Raw genomic sequence first — 21,488 nt, forward strand, 5'->3', positions numbered from 1 at the left:
GACAGGAATTCGGGAATGGGTTGATCAAAGATTACAAATAACGTCCGGTTGGTGAAATCTTCATTCCCGTTTGTGACATCCATACGCCGCGTTGTCTCAACTCTCTCTATAAAGGGACTCTAGGCTCTCATGCCAGGAACACTGGAACTTCTCCATCACGCCATTGCCATTAAAGGACCTACACTGCCGTGTTAAGGAAAAACGCCGTACGAACATTCGAATTTCGAGAGTTGTCAAATTTCCCCGAATAAAACGTGTATTTTTGCGGAAAGTTACGCATATTATTCCTTGAAATTTGTCAGATATTCGAGATTAAATCGTGGACAAAATTGTCTAAAAAATTTAAAGAAAAATAGGTATTCACAATTTTTTCGATACATTCAGTTTCTTGAAAGAAAAACGGCAACGCCTGAAGGATGATATGGCGTTCTTCCTTAGCACGGCTGTTTGCAGGGAGAATGTTGCCTTCTCAATCCTTGTGTGACGAGGCAAATGCAGCGCTCTCCAACTAATTGGCGAGTCTTAAGATCTCTATGATAGACATTATATAGGGTCAGTGGACCCCCTATGGACACGGGACCCCCTATGGACCCTTAGTAGTTAAAAAACAAGGTGACAACGTAACCAATCATGAAATGAAAATTTTCTCATCATTCAGCTGATCCCAGAGAACAGCTGACGCGATTTTCAGGTTGTTTGGTTATGTTGTCACCTTGTTTTTTAACCTGAAACTACTAAGAGTCCATAGGGGGTCCCGTGTCTTCCCGTGTCCATAGGGGGTCCACTGACCCTAATAGAGTCTCGACTATCCGCGACAGTGGCAATTCTAGAAATTTGGCATCACTGTATCCTCCATTTAAAGTATGTAAAGTAATTGATATTTTTACTGGATTTAAAGGTGGAAAAACAACCAAGGTACAAAATCGCCAATGCAGGGATTGAGACCGGAGCTACCGCGGACGAGCGAAATTCGCGGATAAAATCCAAAACTAAGCAATCGAGCCCGGTAGATGGACTTTAAAATAATCTATTGAAAGAATAGACGAAAGTGTAATATTGGTTAAAAGTAAGTAAATTTTGCTTCAAATAAGCTGTTTTGTCAAATATCATTTCTATAAGGAACTTGGTACAGAACCGGACCGGCTTTACTTACTTGCCACCCATGGGCCGCCTGTATTTTGCCGCCCATGGGCCGCCTGTATTTTGCCGCCCCCTTCTCATTCCTTTTGAAGCGTCAATAAAAACCATCAAAAGAACGAGCCGGAGGGGGAGAGGCGTATAAGACGCGTTCACTCTCGTTGGATACATTTTTTGCGCTAAGCCCTGTCAACACTACTAGCAAAAATTCACGGAACTTCGCGCGAAAGTTCAGTTCCGTAAATCTATCTCTGTGGGGACAAGGTCTTTCATTTGGATTACATTTTGCAATAAGGAACCACTATTTCTGGCTCATTTTAGAAACAACATAATACGTGCCATTGATTTCCCTATAAAGATATGTGCTTTTATGGGAGAGCCAGAGATAGTGGTTCCTTATTGCAAAATGTAATCCATTTGTAAGAAATGAACTAAAAAATTAAGAAAGAACAAACATAAATGGATTGCATTTTGCAAAAAGGAACCACTAGCATTGCAATGATGCTAAGATTGTGCAACTTTATCTTTTGCAATAAAATGGCGGAAATCGTGAAAAACTATGAAATTTATAGGGTAATTTCTGTCTTAAATTTACAGTTTTTAGCGAGTAAAATAGAAACTATTAATGGATAATCGGGTTTTTCCTCCAACACAAAAGAAGTTGCACAATCTTAGCAACATTACAATGCTAGTGGTTCCTTTTTGCAAAATGCAATCTAAATGTGGTTTAATAATTTTAACTTCCGCCCAGTGGCGTGGCGTGAATGATCGATTTTCGATATCTCGCCATTTGAAGCTATGGTAAAGAATCGATCATTAAGGTGTTCGCTGCGAACACCCTGTTTATCGATCCTTTTCCATAGGTTTATATGGCATAACAATCGATATATCGCAATTCACGCCACGCCACTGCTTCCGCCGCCGTGCCGCGCTGACCGCACTGTATTTGGCGCAATGCGTGAAGTATTCATGCATTCTTGTAGGCGCTATCCGTTTCACGCTGACCGCAATGACCGTACTGTGTTTGACGCAATGCGTGAAGTATTCATTTAGTCTTGTAGGCGCTATGCGTTTCACGCTGCCCACTGCTGACCGCACTGTCTTTGGCGCAATGTGTGAAGTATTCATGCAGTCTTGTAGGCGCTATTATTTGTTACGTGCCGACCGCCGCGCCGCGGGCGTTCATCTCACGTTCTCGTCATCATTGCTTTCTATGCCGCGCCGTTCCAGGCCAAATTCCGTGTTCGGTTTCTCTTTTAGTCAGATGGTTAAGTTTTAGAATGTATTCGTTTCTTTGCGACAAAATATGCAAGCCCCCCACCCTTCCACCTTAGGGCACATTTTGCCTGCGCTAAAACGGACTGATGACTGATTTTGTCACAGACAACCCAAATTAATGCTGCACGCAAACTAACTGGTGTTGTGCTTGTGCATCAGGTCCATTGGGCAGGATACTGCACAGCAAACTTCAAACTTAATGGGTTGCGCTCAAACTAATAAATTGCTGCACTATCAGTTGTAAAGTTGGGGTACGGCCAGAAATGGTTCGAGCGTGGCACCAACTTCACTAAAAAAGACAAAATTACGTATTTCTTTTTTACAATAACAATACTCCTTCTACCTGCAAGGGGAGCGAGAGATTTATCAGCTGTGTCGAAATCATCGGAACGCTTTTTTTGTGTGTGTGTGTGCCTATCCGTCAGATTTGAGAAATTTTCAAGGCGCCATGAACGATCACTACTCAAATGATGAGAAATCCGCAGAAATCTGGCAACGAAGCGAGATCATCAGATCGCGAATCGCGACGAAGCAATGATGCGTGGGTAAGTAAGCGATGGTCGCGGGGGTTTAATGCGATGTTGCCGAGCAGCGGAATATCGAATTCATCTCTCCACGAGCATAGAGAAAAATGCGCCAATTTCAAACAACGGCAACAGTGGATTAGAGGGGCCAGCAGGCGACGCATTTGCGGCGGCAAAAATTCTTTGAATGCCATACGCGGCTGTCCCGTCGGACAGTTCAGCATTCAGCGAATCGCCCATAGCGAGCAGGAGTGCTGTAACTTCGCTGCGACGTTTCAGAGCTGTCCCAAAGAGTGTCCCTTTATGCTGAGAGGCCTGTGTCACACTGTCAAAACTAGCCATCAAAATATCAAGGTCAGGTATTGTGATTGACTTATTCGATGACTTGGACCAATCACAGCACTTGACCTTGACATTATGATGGTGTGACACAGGGTAAAGTCAAGACGTGTGGGATGAATTTCTGATAGACTCCCGTATTTTAGAGATATGCTGAGAATTGAGGACATGGATGTCCCTATCGCCCTGATGTTTACGAACTCTACAGATGGCTGTATGTTCCTAACGGAACAGAAGCCAATTAGCCAGCAAAAAAATATCTATCTATCTATACTATAAGCTCCGAGACCTCCTAATTTTACGAAACTGGTGACGCTTAGTTCCAGCGTTCTACCTGGCCGATTTTCATGATTTTTGCGGCAATCGACGGGCAATTGTCACTAGATTAGCCAACTCTTTTCAGATTTTCAAAATATGGCCCAGGTTTTTTTATATTACGTGGTAAAGTTGCGAATTCTCTCATAAGAACAATGTAAATTTATACTTTTTGTCATAGTTCGTTTGAGCGTTCTACCGGGCCGATTTCCATGATTTTTGCGTAGATCGTCAGGTAATTGGCCCTAGATGTGCCCGCTCTAATTAGATTTTGGAAATAGGACCCAGGTTTTTTCAAAATCACGTTATAAAAGTGAGTAACTTTACAGAATGCTCCGGGACTGCTGCCGCTATGCGCGGGAGGATGCGCAGTGGTCGAGGAGGTTGCGCAGTAGCTGGGTAGCCTGCGCATCAGCTCTACACTTATCTACACAAGATTTGCACCTATGACCTCAAGTCGAGCGGTGGCCGAGTCGTCTAAGACGTCAAATGTGTCCGCTTTGATCACAGTGTGTGTTCGATCCCCGACTTATGAACTCTTAATTATTACCTGACTATCATTGTTCATTGTTTTACTGCAATATTTCATCAAGCAGTCATTCCAAAACGCGTCCTTTTAATTTTAAAGTAATTTTAAGTAAAGTTTAAAATTAAAGTATACCTCATATCGTATTTTTTTAGGGGAAAAATAAAACTAACACTGATAGGAGGGTAAAAATAAGGCCGCGAAGCGGCCCATTGATGGCGCGGAGCGCCTTCAGGGGGTTGGGCCGCGTAGCGGCCAGGGGGCGTAGCCCCCTAGTAATCAAATAAACTTTTACGCACTTATAGAGTGAGCCAGTAGATCCGCCACGCCGATTCTAGCATTTATTCTTCGAAGCTAACAAGAGAACGGTAGAATTTTTGTCCGACTCTAAAAGTGCATAAACTTACTTGGCGTGGATTCTATGTTGACTCCGTCAGTTTTACATCGATCATTTTTCTCAGTCTGTCAACCGGATCAGCAATTTTATTCAGGTAGAGAAACCTGGATACTGAAGGTTAGATGAGCCTTACCAGCGTCTGGAGATCCTTGGTATAAAAATCCACACCAATTAGGGAGTTTACAACTTTCAAAGCCCTAACACGGATCGTTGAGATTTTCAACCAGATGGTTCATGGGTAGGAGAATGGGTACTCTATAGAAACTTTTTCTCGTCAACAGTGACACGTCTAGCCATGACAGCTGAAGTTTCCTTGTTGCGTGATCAAGTTTCGCTGGTTATCACAGGTGCTTGGTAGAATTTTACAGGAGCAAAAAAGTTCCAAGCAAAAGAAATTGTCTCGAACGAGAAAAAAAAAGTAATTTATCGAGTTGAGAATGAGTGTACGTACAACGTTGCAGCTAAAGATTTTCCACAGCGAAAGAAAGGGAAACTATAAAGGCATATCTCCCAAGGGGCTGTAAATAAACTTACGAGAGGTGTCAAATTAAGCGGAAACGCTTTATAATACAACTCGGGGCAAGATTATCCCTAAAATTCGAGGAGAATCAAGTACCTGACAAGGGTTCACGAATCCCACGTACATAACTTGACGCAGAAGGTACTAAACTTCACGAGCTCATAAACTGATTTTGTGGCTACGTGCGTTATCAATTAATAGAATTTAGCCAGTTCAAATCGAAACAGAAACGTAACCTCGTCGTATCCTGCCGTGCTAAGGAAGAACGCCGTATGGACCTTCGGACGTAGTCAAATTCCCTCCATTAAAACAAGATTTTTTCGGTAAACTTATGATTGTTTTCCTTCCAAATTTTCAGATAATTTAAATCGCAATTTCCTCTGACGCTCCTGAAAATTTCAAGGAAAGCAGTTCATAACTTTTCTTAAAATAAACATTTTACCGGAGGAAATTTGGCAACCCTCAAATGTTCATACGGCGTTTTTCCTTAGCACGGCGCAGTAATAACGATGTGAACGGCGGGTGGAGTGGTCAAACACGTCCAAGTATCTTCCAATTGAATCTCGTATTTGGTAGGTCATCGAATAAGTTATGATTCAATACTGACAAATTCGTAATTCAGTATATGTTGGAGTTTTTTGCCAACGTGCATTAAAAATTCAGCATAAAGCTGAAAATCCCAATACATAGGGAAAAAGCTCATTCGAGCACAGTTTTCCCTCAAAGAGATATGCTGTTTGGTGCGACACTGCAATCCACCGCAATCAGTTTGTGTAAATTCGTAATTAACTAATACTCTAAATACTCAAGGTAGAATTCAGACTTTTGGTTGTTAAAATTGTGGAACATTTGACTTGAGTATCGCAAGAATGACCCAGCGACAAAATCAATCGGTGTCCATGATAAACCTCGGCAACACAGCTTTGAAGTTTTATAGGCGATCCATTCTGCCGTGCTAAGGAAGAACGCCGTATGAACATTCGAGAGTTGCCAAATTTCCATCAATAAAATGTTTATTTTTGAAAAAAGTTACGAATATTTTTCCTTGAAATTTTCAGGAACTTAGGTGAAATTGCGGACAGAATTATCTGAAAAATTTGAGCGAAAATATTCTTAAGTTTTCCAGAATATTAGCGTTTTATCAAATGAAATTTGGCAACGCCTGAAGGTTCATACGGCGTTTTTCCTTAGCACGGCAGCATTGACATCTATCGTCGGGGACAAAGGGACACGGAATTTCAGTGCGTTACCGATACTGTAGACGCAAGTATGCTGTTGTTCGATGCGGGGTTGAAGGAACTTTTAATGGCCCGTCAGGAATGCTCCCCGGATAAGCCAGCGAGCTTAAAGCTAGCGGTTGAAAGAGTGAACGCTAGCTTCGTTCAATTTTTGAACTCCTTTGAACCTCGTCTCGTCTCGAAAAACGAATAAAAGAACTGCGAAAAACAGGTGGTTGTAACCAATGATCGTATTCGATACATCGAACAAGCGAGATTCTATCGATATCGATTGGTTCAACATGTACCTAAAAATATAGCTTCAAAAGTCAATTGAGTAATCTGAGGGAACGGGTTATTTGTGATAGATTTTTGATTCTTATGAGTTAAAGATGGCAATGAAAAGTGAAGTTGTTAGAAATTTTCTCATTTTCAGCTTCTCCAACTTGATCGCTAAAATTTTTGTTCGAGGTTATGTTCTATTAATTTGAACTGAACGATACATCGAACCACTATCGCATACGATCCATCAGTATTTGGAGGCAATCGAACACGTCACTGAAAACGACGGGATTACGTCTCGGACCAAACCCTCAATTTGATACATTTTGATGGCTAACTTGCGAAATTACGTACCGCCATTGCGTTGTTACAAAATTTCCGCTTCACTTTGATTTTTCGAGGAAAAACAAGCCAACTGTATGTCGTAGAATTTGTACGGAATATTCTAATTATAGAGAAAAAAGTCCAGGAAGTGTTTAAGAAATTGCGCTGACTGAAGATACTGCGTGTTTTCCAGAGATAAAATAAATTATGACGGGAAGTCTGCAACGTCGCAAATGGAGCTACGAGTTTTTGCACTTCGACTATCGATTAATGCAAAATCAGTCCAGTGGCAAATTGAACAAAGAACCTAGATCCATTCAGAATCCGAATCCAGGTTGGGTGGAATAACTCCTCTAGAGTACCTTTATAGACAGAGTATGGCCATTTCTGTTCCGGTTTTTCATTGGTCGCGAGCGAATAGGCTGACACGATGCTCTTAGGGCCGTAAATAAACAAACAAGATGGCCGTTATCAGCAAGCAAGATTGAGGTTATGCACATCTTACATCCTCCTGTGTTAAAGTTGAAAGGCAATTTAACAATTTTTTTATGAGTTTTTCGTGTGCTATTCGTAGATATGCTCGTTTAAATTGTTACTGCCGCATAATTGAAATTTTTGTCAAATTTAGCTTCTCATCGATGTTACGGTGAGCCGCCATCTTGTTTGTTTATTTACGGCCCTAAGAGCATCATGAAGCCTAAAAACTCGTTGACCAATCAAAAAGCGGAACAGTTTTCCTGTAGTAAAAAGATACGAATGGCCATACTCTGTCTATAAAGGTACTCTAAACTCCTCTAACGAGATGTTCACCTGTGCCGTGGTATCGTTGTTGAAGCGGGAAGCTCAAAAAAACGCAAATTTCTTATGCAAATTGTGAAGCAAGGAGTGCACTTCAGACTTTGCCGATGCGCTCATCGTGATTTTTGAGACACTTTCCATGAGAAACAACTGTTATTTTTGCTCTAGCAAAAGTTTGCAACAGGCCCATTGGGCAATGGCTGATGTGGCTTGGTTCCTTCCTGTTTAACGCGGTCCATTTGGAAAAACACACATTCCACGGCCACTCATAGCCAGGTGCTGCCTTCTTAATTGAGGAGAAACCTAAAATATGAGATACATGTAGATCATTGGCCGTGATGGTCTTGATGAATGGTTACGGTCATCTCGAGACACTTTCTCCCACGGTCCAACTGTTACTATTTGCCTCTGTTGCCGTGACTCTTGCTACCAGTTTTACCTTGTTTGAGGAAAAGGAGCCGTACGAACGACAGCCTACTTTGTTCTAAAAAACGTCTTCCTAAAGAAGGAAAACAAAAAAAAATCCTAAGAAGGAAGCTTCATTGAAGTTAGTAAAAGGGAACTCTACACATCATTCTCAGATACCCGTTTTGAGCGATTTTTAGGGCCCGTAACGTTGTGATACTTTTATTTAAATTTTTAAATAATTTATTGCTCGGAAAATTGTAGAGGTAGCGATAAAAAGCGTGGTGGTTTACTTCATCGGCACAAAAGGCAACGCTGGAATTAAGTTAAGATGTAAGAGAAACAATAGAAGTTTCAATAGGTGTCACAATAGCGACAGATACTAAACGAATTTCACTATAAAGCCTGGATACAACTATTCGGGCTTTATGGATATCCGTGTTGCATACGCATGAAAGTGAAGGTGTTTTGACATGAAACACTAACCGCTTCACTAGCGGCACTCAGTGAAGGGAGTCGATGTGTCATCGTGTCAATGAGTCGGACGAAGTGTGCAAACATTCAAGGTTTGGTGAGTCAAAACGCCTTCAACTCCGTGCGTATGAAACACGGACATCCGTGAAGCTCGAATAGTCGCATCTAGGAGTTAAAATGAGTGTTCGCCGCGATTGACACAAACCAAGGGCGCTTTGCTTGTTTCTTTTACGCCGCGACCCGATTCCATCGTCGCCTGTTATGCCGATGAGATAAACTATCAGGGCCGGATTAAGGGGGTGGCCACATGGGCCGCGGCCCATGGCGGCAAAATTAGGGGGCGGCAAATTTTGCAATTTTTTTAAATGTAGGTACAAAAAATCGGATTCAGAAAAAAATTACAAACAAGAAAAGGTGACAAAAATCTCTCATTTCCGGAGGGTTCATTAATTTCTAATTTTGTTGTATTTCGGTGATACAAAAGACTGCGCACCTTTAATTAGTTGAGTTAAGAGAGAAACCAAACACGTAATTTGGCCTGGAGCGGCGCGGCGCAAAGAAAAATGATGACGAGGACTTGAGATGAAAAGGAGAAGCCCTCGACGCGGCGGTCGGGGTCGGCATGTAACACATATTAGTGCCTACGAGACTGCATGAATACTTCACGCATTGCGTCAAACACAGTACGGTCAACAGCGGTCGGCGCGGCGTGAAACGCACAGTGCCTACAAGACTACATGAATACTTCACGCATTACGCCAAATACAATTTGGTCAGCGCGGCACGGCGGCGGAAGTTAAAATTATTAAACCACATTTATGTTTGTTCTTTCTTAATTTTTTAGTTCATTTCTTACAAATGAAAGGCCTTGTCCCTACAGAGATAGGTTTACGGAACTGAACTTTCGCGCGAAGTTCCGTGAACTTTTGCTAGTAGTGTTGACAGGGCTTACGCAAAAAATGTGTCCAACACAAGTGAACGCGTCTTATGCAACCTTCTCCCTCCGGCACGTTCACTTGATGGTTATTATGGATGTTTCAAAATGAGTGAGAAGAGGGCGGCAAAATACAGGCGGCCCATGGGCGGCAAGTAGGTAAATCCGGTCATGTAAACTAGAACTGATTTTTTTTGCGGTAATGTCAATTTTCCGATTAATGCTTCGATCGTCTAAATAAATAACAACGGTACCATCCTAAATTGTGTGAGCTGCGGTTCCTAACTTCACTGATCTAAACATTACGAATAAGGTGAAGTCGTTTCCTCGTTGCCTCAGAAAAAATTCGAGGTCTCATCTCAAAACATTAATATTTATTTCCGCTAGGGAGTTTGCAAAAAGTGCAGTTAGAAACGTTTTAAACTGACGGGAGCTGTTTTAAGATATATATACATTTGAAGGTCGGAGAATATGAGAGGGATTTGCAGGGGCCCCTTTCGAAAAAATTACCGACCTTCAGCCGAAAACTTCCACAATCCTTCCCGAAAATTTCAAGTCAGATTCTTGACTGAAGTTGATTTACAAAATGAGGATCGAAGTTTTCCGAACAATAGTTAGTTGCCCCGTTTTTCTATCATGATCTTCAGCTACAAACCTACTAAAAGGTTCTCTGCTCTTCCTGGCGGGACGTTATCTAAAAATTCGCGGTGCACGTTCTGCCAATCTACCATGAATGAACGAATAACTGACAATGAGTAATCTTTTTATCAACTGGTTGATTTTACGCTGGAATTCGCTTCCTGGGAGCGAGACACGCCTGTTCGGTAAACATTCGGCTGCGTTGCTGCCTGATCGTTGTTTTAATAAAGTTTTTCTCAATAGTTGGTACATCCTTACCGGTTCTTTGGGCAAACTCCTCTAGCCTATTCGACTTGACGGCGGTTTCATGCCACTGTATCTGACCCGCGCACATAATCGTATTCGTTGAAAGAAGAATACAACTCAAATGTTAATTTTTCAAGATTTCTTCGCTATTTTCTGTGGTGGTGCAAGTGGAGCACGATCTCTTTAGATTCAGGTTCAAAAAAGACATCTCTCTCTACTTGGGTCCACGTTTTGTTACTGAGAATAGCTAGTCATTCATGAGGGGGCAACCAAGAATTCTTGTAAATCCAGAGAATGCTTTAAGGTAGTTAAAATTTAGCAATACATTTTCGGCAAAATTCTTCCCACGAGGCCACTACCACATATTTATATCTTGAGATCTTACTTCATTTGAGATTTTGAGTAGAAAAAATTAAATAAAAATTCATTCTACGTACATCGGTGATTGGCAGTATCGCGGCAAATACGCGATTTTTCCAGCGGTTATGTAAACACAAAGAATTCACCTCAATATCGCAACAAGTGCGCGATTATTCCAGCGGTTTTCAAAAGACGTGAGCAAATTCTCATTTTCCCATGAATATCGGAGCATTCATAAACGTCAGTGATTTGAGTCAAGGGAAAAGCCTCATTAGCCTTCATTTTAACGTGATACCAAATACCTAGGTACTCCGAAGTTCCAGTGATTTCCACATTCAAAGATGCGAGCATAATACCTATGGGTATATTCAGAAATGTCGGTAATTTGAGACAGGCTAAAAGCTGAGATTTTCCTTCATTTGAGCATGATACCATATGACTGAGTACTCCGGAGTTCTGATAGTTACGCTCTTGGTGTCCGCTTGGAATCTGGTTGATCAAAGGCATTCAGATCAAAATTGCCATAAATATTAAAAAAATCTTTCATCCTATTTGGTAGAAATATTATCAGTTGAATGGGAAGCAAACATGATAAGAGCCAGGGGCAAACAGGGGACAGGCAGGCTGGAACACAAGGAAAACTCTCAATGGGCTCATTGCAAAATAGAAGGATCTTGAACCAGTGCTTGGCGGAAAAACACATACTTTGGGCCGGTTCAAGCAATGATGGGCCCGTATTCTCCGTTACTATTTAAGTTCCAGTCCGCCCCTGACAGAAAGGTGTTCTGATCATACACTGAGACAGGTCTGAGCTCAGCTCATGTTACATTACTGTACAGTAGTACAGTGTTGATCAACTGACAAAAAAAGGCAAGATGTCACACACAAATTTTCTTGGTACGATGATGCAGAGGACATGCGTACAGTCCCTTGAGAAAACTCTTACACTAACCCCCAATATTTTTACAGGCATGACTTCTTTATCTTTCATATTACTGAATGTACAAACTTTCAGATGCAAAGATGTGTTCAAGAGCGAAGTGGCCCAAGGGGCTAAAGGGCGATCGCCTCCTAAACTTTCAACAAAATGGCCTTGTAAGGGCCCCATCTAGCGCTTTTGGGGAAATCTTGGAGAGCCTCTTACAACCTCTTTTTAACCTTTCTTCCAACATCTTCAGAAACAGATGAAGTGTTTGCTGGACTTGGTACAGCGATAAATTAGGGCGCAAACCATCATAAACCACAAAACCGTGGTGGAATCTGTAAGTGAGCATTCCCTTAGACCTCCCAGCTGTCAACTCGAAGAATTGCTTGGCTCTCTGTTGTGTCTAACCCCTCAGCTAATGATGATAACAGTACATTAGCAAGCAAACATGCCAGATATTACTGAGATTAACCAAGATAGTAATGATGAAGTACACGACTGACCTTTCAATTTTGGATTATCCATTCCTCGAAGAGAGATACTCCAACGATTAAAATAATCCATCACACAGAGGCGGTGATAACACATAAACCAAAACAAACCAACATAAACGACGGGCACAAACGGGGGCGCACAGAAACGAACACAAATCGCACGAAATTACTCACGAACACGAGGGACAAAAGCACATATGGGGGCGACGAAAACACAACAACCTGTTGACTTCAATAAGTACATGACACACTTAGCTTTACCATAACCTAAAAGAATGTCGATCGGCGAACCATGGCGAAGGCTGGCGGCGACGGTCGCGAGAGGTGAATTTCGACGCGGGAAACACAAAGGTTCACGAATTCGAAACTGATTCGGAGTCGAAAAAGGCGTAAGGCACGCAGCGTGAGGCTATGGGAAAAGCTGATCGCGGTGGAGACGCGCTGCTCGTCGCGGCCCGGGTGGAAATACTACAAGTCTGAAATATTTGAGACCGTCCTCGCTCCGTGGTCGCCGAGTTATGTTGAGTTGAAACAAGTTGAGGAAAGGTGGGGAGAACCGCATTCCTGAGCAAGATGCCTGCAAAGGAGGCTACATTCCGAATCACATTCCATAACCTTCGGATCTAACATACTCTCTCTCACAGGCTAGTAGATATTATTATCTATATAAAATTCCACTCTCGCCACTGCATTGCATTCTTCGGCTCCCACCTGATCAGGAAAGCTCTAACCCCTATCTCGGAATTTTCAAAATTCCTCTTCGCCCCCCCCCCCCCCCCCTCCGCCCGACGCTCGCGCGCCCCTCATCGCCAATGGTCCATCACAGTCGTGCGCCCGCGAGAAAATCACGGAGGGTGCCAAATCTTATAGGTGCTCTCCCTCCCTTCGCCTTTCGCTCAAGTCTCTGCTATCTGATCCTTCCGCGTTCGATAAGCCGAGCCCTAAAGGTCACATAGTCAACAGGGTTAGCGGGAAAAGGGTAAATAGTAGATCAAACGCTTCCAGGACGCTTTTTCTGAGACGTTCAAAGAAGTGTGTAAGAAATTTTAAAAAAAATTAAATTTAAATCGACGACTGAAAGAGGAGCGTAGGTGCGTTTAAGAATAAAGCAATGGAAAAAAAAGAGTTCACAAACTTCAGGAAATAAAAATGGCGGGGAAAAAAAAAAAAAAAAAATGAGTCCATCAGAGCTGTCACGATTGCGCAAAGCCTCGTGTTTCATTTGGAATTTTTCTGACTCAAGTTTCTCTCAGGGGAACGTTTTTTGAGACGTTAAAAGAAATGTGTGAGACATTTTGAAAAAATTTAAATTTAAATCGACGACTGAGGCCGGAGCTTAGGTACGTGAAAGAATAAAGGAATGAAAAAAAAAAAAAAGAGTTCACGAAATTAAGGAGGGAAATAAAAATGGCGTAAAAGAAAAGAAAAACAAATTTGAGTCCATCAGAGCTGTCACGATTGCGCAAAGCCTCGGGTTTCATTCAAAATTTTTCTGATTTAAGTTTCTCTCCCAAAGGCGTTTTTTTGAGACGTCCAAAGGGAGGAGGAAAAATTTAAAAAATTTTATATTTAAACGACTGAAGCAGGGACGTAGGCGTAGGTCCATAAAAAAACAAAGAAATGAAAAAACAGCCTACGAAATTAAAAAAATAAAAATGTCAAAAATAAAAAAAAAAACTTGAATCCATCCGAGCTGTCACGATTTCTCTACGCCTCGCGTTTCCTTCGAAATTTTTCTGATCTGCCCCGAAATTTAAATCGAACAGTGCAATGGGCGCTAAGGAGCGGTATCTGTTCCCGTTTATCGGAATAAAGGATTATAAGAACGTTATTAACAAAGTTCTTTTCTGCCCGCAATTATACACAGAGACAGGAGCATAATCACCGTTAATTTTCAAATTTTGGCCCCTCTCCTTTTAGATTTCTTACGACACGGAGGTATTTTGATGCGTAGGTATCCTTCTTTTCTCTTATTATTTAACAAGGTAATAAATCGTCCAATTGTTTCTCGTTCTCTGTTATAATAGCAAACAGTGCGGCAAGGCATGAATACTCGATTTTCGATATTTCCTATTTTGGAGCTATGATAAAGAGTCGATTATTAAGTTGTTCGTTTCGAACGACCCGTTTATCGATCCTTTTCCATAGGTTTTGATAGCAGATCAATCGATACATCGCAATGCACCCCACGCCGCACTGATAGCAAAATAAAAATAGGTGCGAAAAAACTGTTCGGATAGGTATAGGAAGTGAACCCGATCATATCGATACCGAAGCAACTACGAAATACTACGCTAAAGAAACATGTACTAATACCTCTTGTCATTCTTATCGTTGCAGTGCGAGAATATTTCCAGCTCAAAAAAAAAACCAAAAAAAAAACAAACAAAAAACAAAAAACAAAAAAAACGAGTAGTAGAAGCAGCAGTAGCACAATAATTTTAGTTGGACCTATGCCCTTGTTACACTGGCGATTCACACCAAAGAGGAACAAATTTAAGAATAATTGAAAGGATCCACAGACGGAGAAACTCGTGAATTTGTAATCTTGGGCAGCCCGCTTCTTAAGTTTTCCAAACCGAATCTACACTTTTCAAAATACGTCAAGCAATATCAAATATTTTAACAACTTGGTCAAATAGGTATTTGTTACTGACTCATACAACCCCCATACCACCGATTTGCCGTAGAGTTAAAAGTAAAAGAAGAGAAGAGTGATTGAGGCGCACGCACTTGAGTTGAATTTGGCGTATCCGTTCAGCGGAAGTCTATCCGTTACACCTCCCTTGTGTAAACAGGCCTCTTCCTCTTCTGCTGTGTAAAAGCGGCTGATTATGGTAAGAATCTCTCAGGAAAGAGAGACACAATTTGAAACTGGACACTACACAAGTCCCCAACTGCGATAATTCACGAATACACGCAGCGAAATATCGGTAACAACGCCTGGACCTGCACGCACCTTATTCTAACTTGACTGTTGTCTGTGGTGCGTTTGCAAAAAATGAAGGCGTTTTGAACACGTACGGGCGCGGCGTGGCGTGGCACGATGAGCGAGATGCAGTGTACGAAACTCACCTTGGAGTTTTAGGTGCCATATGGCGCATCAAGCTCGATTTTTAGGGGCCATTGAAGATTTTTTAGGGGCCAAATTGACTTTTTGACTTATCGCGGCGCATTTAGTGACAAGTTAGACGCAAGATGTTTTAGTTACAAAACTAGTAGGTGTTAGAGTCCCTTTATACCCAGAGTTACGACAACTCACTTTTGGTTGGGCCAGGGTTGGGCTGAAAGTGGCCTAAAAAAAAATCCAATTCTGATTGGTTCTCGCTCATGGAGGCCGAAACGAGTGCACCAAGATGGCGGTACCTCGTATGTGAACAAGAATAATGAAAATATTACCTAATGGGCCTGTTGCATGCAAGAGATACAGCCGTGCGAATAGACGTTTTAGAGGTTAAATGACATGAAAATTACGATGGTCACATTGAAAAAGTCTGAAATACACTCCTTACTGCGCAATTTGCGTTGTTAGAAGCGCGCTTTTTCAAATTTCCCGTGTCGGGGGGCAGTTTTCTTACGGAAACAATTAACGGCAACTCGCGGCTATTTCCGGTCAACTAAAACTGACAACATAACCTAAAAATCGGAGCTCGTGATATCGTGAAATGAAATGTAGAAGGATTGCGTTGGATATTTAAAAGTTGATTGATTTGGTGACCGCATAAAGCGTATATGGACCACTATAAGAGATCACGTTGAGTTTGTGAACAAACTGAAGGAAAAAATAACAACAACAACGACTCGGTATCTTCCGGAAATCACCAAGCCCGCCGTTTGCTCGTTTCCGGTGGTTAGAAAACTGCCCCCAGACGCGGGAAATTTGAAAAAGCGCGCTCCTAACAACGCAAATTGCGCAGTAAGGAGTGTATTTCAGACTTTTTTAATGTGACCATCGTAATTTTCGTGTCATTTAACCTCTACAAAGTCTATTCGCGCGGCTGTATCTCTTGCATGCAACAGGCCCATTGTGGTTTATCAAGAGTAAATTGCTATTGCCATCGGTCCAAAATGAAAATAGATTAAGAAATTATTCACAAACCAATCTCATTTTCTTTTTAATTGATCAATTTGTTGATGTTGTTGTTTCTGTGTGACAGACATCGCAGGATTCCTGATCCTTATCCCCCAATATCGTTCGTTTGGGTGCACTCGTTTCGGCCTCCATGGCCAGCCAAGGCCGGCTGTCAGTCAGCTGATAATCGAGTTGTCGTAACTCTGGGTATAAATAGAGTCCCTTTATACCCAGAGTTAAGACAACTCGATTATCAGCTGACTGGCAGCCGGCCTTGGCTGGCCATGGAGGCCGAAACGAGTGCACCCGAACGAACGATATTGAGGGAAAAGGATCAGGAATCCTGCGATGTCTGTCACACATGTCACACTAAAACAACAACATCAACAAATTGATCAATCAAAAAGAAAATGAGATTGGTTTGTGAATAATTTCTTAATCTATTTTCATTTTGGACCAATGGAAATAACAATTTACTCTTGATAAACCACAATTAGGTAATATTTTCATTATTCTTGTTCACATTCGAGGTACCGCCATCTTGGTGCACTCGTTTCGGCCTCCATGAGCGAGAACCAATCAGAATTGGATTTTTTTTTAGGCCACTTTCAGCCCAACCAAAAGTGAGTTGTCTTAACTCTGGGTATAAAGGGACTCTAGGTATAAAGGGACTCTAGGTGTTACTTGGGGGAAATTTCGAAAAATCACCAATCAGGAAAACTATACTTTTTTTTTGGGGGGGGGGGGGGGAGAAGGCAATTTTTAGGGGCCACGATGGCGCAGAGCCTCCATTTTTTAGGCGCCATAATCGATTTCTTAGGCGCATTTGGCGCGATGACGCCTGTGAGTTTCGAACACTGGCGAGAGGTGACATAAATACGTCTGGACTCAACTGATCCAAGTCAGTTGTTGTCTGTGTGTATTCACAAAATAATGCAGCCGTTTTGAACTGTGTTCGTAAACAGGAGACTGAAGAGTGTCTCACACAGGGCCAGATTTACCTACTTGCCGCCCATGGGCCACCTGTATTTTGCCGCTCCCTTCTCATTCGTTTTGAAACATTGATAAAAACCATCAAGTGAAGTACCGGAGGGGGAGGGGAGGGGTGCATAAGACGCGTTCTCTCGTGTTGGAAACATTATTTGCGGAAACTCTGTCAACACTATTAGCAAAAGTTCACGGAACTTTGCGCAGAAGTTAAGTTCCGTAAACATATCTCTGCGTGTGAACAAGACCTCCCATTTGTAAGAAATGAACGTAAAAATTATGCAAGAACAAACATAAATGTGGTTTAATAATTTTAACCTCCGCCGCCGCGCCGCGCTGACCACACTGTTTTTGACGCAATGCGTGAAGTATTCCCACAGTCTTGTAGGCGCTATGCGTTTCACGCCGAGCGACCGCTGCTGAACGCACTGTGTTCGACGCAATGCGTGAAGTATTCATGAAGTCTAGTAGGCGCTATGCTTTTCACGCTGACCGCGCTGTTTTTGACGCAATGCGTGAAGTATTCATGCAGTCTTGCAGGTGCTAATATGTGCGTTACATGCCGACCACCGCGCTGAGGGATTCTCCCTTTCATCTCAAGTCCTATTTCATCATCAAGTCCTATTCATCATCATTGCTCTCTGCGCCGCGTCGCTCCATACCAAATTGTGTGTTCGGTTTCTCTCTTCACTCGACTAATTAAAGGTCATCTCTTGTGTCACCGAAAGACGCTTTTCTCGTTTGTAATTTTTTTTCTGAATCCGATTTTTTTTTATACCTATCTTACTCTATAGTATAAAATCATAAGGGTGCCGTGTCACGCTGAGGGTGTCACGCTGAGGGTATAACGCTAATCATGTCACAAACCGGTTTCTCCTCCACTCTCCGCTCCCCTCCCGCCGCCGCCGCGCACGCTCACATGCTTCCCTCCGTCTCCTAACCGGGTTTTCTCTAACTCTTAATGATCTTTTAACGATCTCAGGATATCTGCTTATTAGAAGCGCGAAGCGCCTCTGAGAGTTGGACCGCGGAGCGGCCAGGGGGCGCAGCCCCCTAGTGTTTAAAAGAATTGCAAAATTTGCCGCCATAGACCGCGGCCCATGTGGCCACCCCTTAATCCGGTCCTGGTCTCACATTCGGTCCGCATTGGCTTGAAATTTTGTTAGCCGCACTCACGTCACTCCGGTCATCAGGGGCAAAATGGGTACATGAAAGCTGGGCTGAATGAAATAGGTACGCTCCGGATGTCACTCGGCGATTTCTGATCAGTGCAATTACAACACCTGTGGATAAGATCTTCAAGCACCGCGTACAACAGAAATAAATGAAGCTTTTTAGTTTGTTTCAGAAACATCTTGTCAGTTCATTTCCCCACAAAAACGGAAGCTTTTATCCGTGCACCTCTTTCCGGTCGGCTTAACTAGGTTCATGACTTCTGCCGTGCTAAGCAAGAACGCCGTAAATCCATCAAGATTTTCCCTCGTTGTTTTGGAACTTGACACTTTATAAAATAAAAAGTGTTTTACTGAAATGCACCTCAAATTTTCAAGTTAAGTTCTTGATAGTACCTGTTTGCAAAAGAATTCTGTAAAAACATCATTGTCCTAAGATACACAAGTTTTTTTTTTTGCTATGATACATTGTTTCCAAAAAATGTAAAATGGCGTTTACGGCGTCTCTGCGTCGCACGGCAGACTTCCCATAATGCGTCTAAAATGAGAGGCTTGAAAGACAAGACGCCTAAGTGCAGTTCTTGCTATTTCGAGAAATACGTGTTTGAAGTTTCGAAATGGCAAGGGTCCTCATGACAGAAAGAAAGTTCACTGACTGTACGATGATTAAAAGCTGAAAATGAGAAAATTCCTAACAATTTCACTTTTCATTGCCAGAGAGTAAAAATTCAATCACATAAGACCCGTTACCTCAGATTTCTAAATTGACTTTTGGCGCTGTGGTTACACATTGAACCAATCGATATCAAGAAATCTCACCCGTGTGATCCGTCGATTACGATATATAAAAACCATCAAGTAAACGTGCCGGTGGGGGAGGGGGGTATGAGACGCGTTTCCTCTTGTTGGGTACATTTTTTGTGAAAGCCCTGTCAACACTAACAAAAGTTCAGTTCCGTAAACCTATCCCTGTTTGGACAAGCCTTTCATTTATAAAAAACGAACCAAAAAATTATGAAAGAACAAACATAAATGTGGTTGAAAATTCTAACTTCTACCGCCGCGCCGCGCCGACCGCACTGTGTTGACGCAATGCGTGAAGTATTCATGCAGTCTTGTAGGCGCTATGCGTTTCCAGCCGACTGCTGCTGACCGCAGTTTTTTTGACGCAATGCGTGAAGTATTCCTGCAGTTTTGTAGGCGCTATGCGTTTCATGCTGACCGCCGCGCCGCTCCGTTCCAGGTCAAATTGCGTGTTTGGTTTCTCTCTTAACTCGACTAATTGAAGGTGTTGTCTCTCGTATCACCGAAAGACGACAAAATTAGAAATTAATGTACTTTCACTCTCAGGAAATGAGAGATTTTGTCGTCTTTTCTCGTTTGTAATTTATTTAGAATCCAATTTTTTCCTCTCTTTTTTGATACCTACATTCAAAACAATTGCAAAATTTGCCGCCCCCTACATTTTGCCGCCATGGGCCGCGGCCCGTGTGGCCACCCCCTTTACTCCGGCCCTGCATATAGGACCATGCGAAGGTCTCATCAAATTCCAAAGTTGCAGACAACGGGAGCCGTACAAAGTTCCTTCATTTCTTCGTATATGCAATTTACTCTCCGGAGAGTTGAAATAGTTGCTCGAAGTCCGTGCAAGGTGCAAACTTCTATCTCCGGCGCATCCGTGCCCTTAATAATATTAGTGCCCATATTCAATTGAAGTTCCTTAATTTCATCGTGCGTACGATTTTTGATATCATGCAATTTAATCGCTGGGGAGTTATAATGTGGGGGTCATCGGCACTAATCTTTCTTTAAAATATTTGAAAATTGTCAAAAATCCTCTGGTTTTCATCTTCTTATTATCGACGAGACCTGATGGGTAAATGTTAGAGAAGTGTATAGTCCTTAGAGAATTGTAAGTTTGCGATTGATGCGTTGTATTTTCTCTCGATTTATCACAATCATTCAATCTGTTCTGTTATTAATCGTAATCGCCCGAACATTAGGGTATTTCGGAGAATTCTGCTATTTGACCAGAAAGACCTCTCGTTATTAGACACAGCTAGGAAAATTATTCAGGCTTCAGAGCCAGGGTCGGACTGACCATAAGGCCAATCTGCCATTGGCAGATGCGCCCCTCTTCCGGCTGCTAGAATGATAATGAAGAAAATGAAGAAAAGAAGAAAAGAAAGAAAAGAAAAAAAGAAAAAAAGAAAAAAAGGAAAAAGGAAAAAAGAAGAAGAGAAAAAAGAAAAGAATAATAAATAAAAAGCAAGGAGAAAAGAAAATAAGTAAAGGAAAAAAATGCCTAAAAATTATACGTAAAGCTTGAATAGGAGTTATAGAGGAAAGTGTATTCTGTATTTTGTCCCCTTCTCTCATTTTTCTTTTCTTCAGCTATGTAGTATGTATATTCATCAGGGCCGGATTTACCTACTGGCCGCCCATGGGCCATCTGCATTTTGCCGCCCCCTTCTCATTCGTTTTGAAACATCAATAAAACCGTCAAGTGAACGTGCCGGAGGTAGCGGGGTGCATAAAACGCGTTTACTCGTGTTAGACACATTTTTTACGAAAGCCATGTCAACACTACTAGCGAAAGTTCACAGAACTTTGCGCGAAAGTTAAGTCCCGTAAACCTATCTCTGTGTGGACAAGGCCTTCCATTTATAAGCATTGAACGAAAAAATTAAGAAAGAACAAACATAAATGAGGTTTAATAATTTTAACTTCCGCCGCAGCTCCGCGCTGACCGCACTGTATTTGGCGCGATGCGGGAAGTATTCCCACAGTCTTGTAGGCGGTATGCGTTTCACGCCGACCGCTACTGACCGCACTGTGTCTGACGCAATGCGTGAAGTATTCATGCAATCTTGTAGGCGCTAATATGTGTTACGTGCCGACCGCCGAGGGCTTCTCCTTTTCATCTCAAGTTCTCGTCATCATTCCTCTCTGCGCTGAGCACCAGTCCAAATTGCGTGTTTAGTCCCTCTCTTGACTCGACTAATTAAAGATGCTGCCTCTTGTATCACCGAAAAACAACAAAATTAGAAATTACTATGCTCTCAGGAAAGGGAGATTTGGTCCCCTTTTCTCATTGGTAATTTTTTTCTGAATCCCATTTTC

The 21,488-nt window shown here is 42.2% G+C and overlaps 1 protein-coding gene across 1 annotated transcript in view; it reads right to left on the reverse strand.

Moving 5' to 3' along the window:
• Positions 1–12,779, reverse strand: part of ex (FERM domain containing expanded) — an 89,329-nt gene extending 76,550 nt beyond the window's left edge. The window contains exon 1 of the mRNA XM_019045010.2: positions 12,144–12,779. The gene's annotated coding sequence lies outside the window, so the exon portion shown is untranslated. The remainder of the gene's footprint in view (positions 1–12,143) is intronic.
• Between the last annotated feature and the right edge of the window lie 8,709 nt (positions 12,780–21,488).

This window comes from Bemisia tabaci, chromosome 7 (genome assembly GCF_918797505.1).
Source record: "Bemisia tabaci chromosome 7, PGI_BMITA_v3".
Classification (NCBI taxonomy): domain Eukaryota; kingdom Metazoa; phylum Arthropoda; class Insecta; order Hemiptera; family Aleyrodidae; genus Bemisia; species Bemisia tabaci.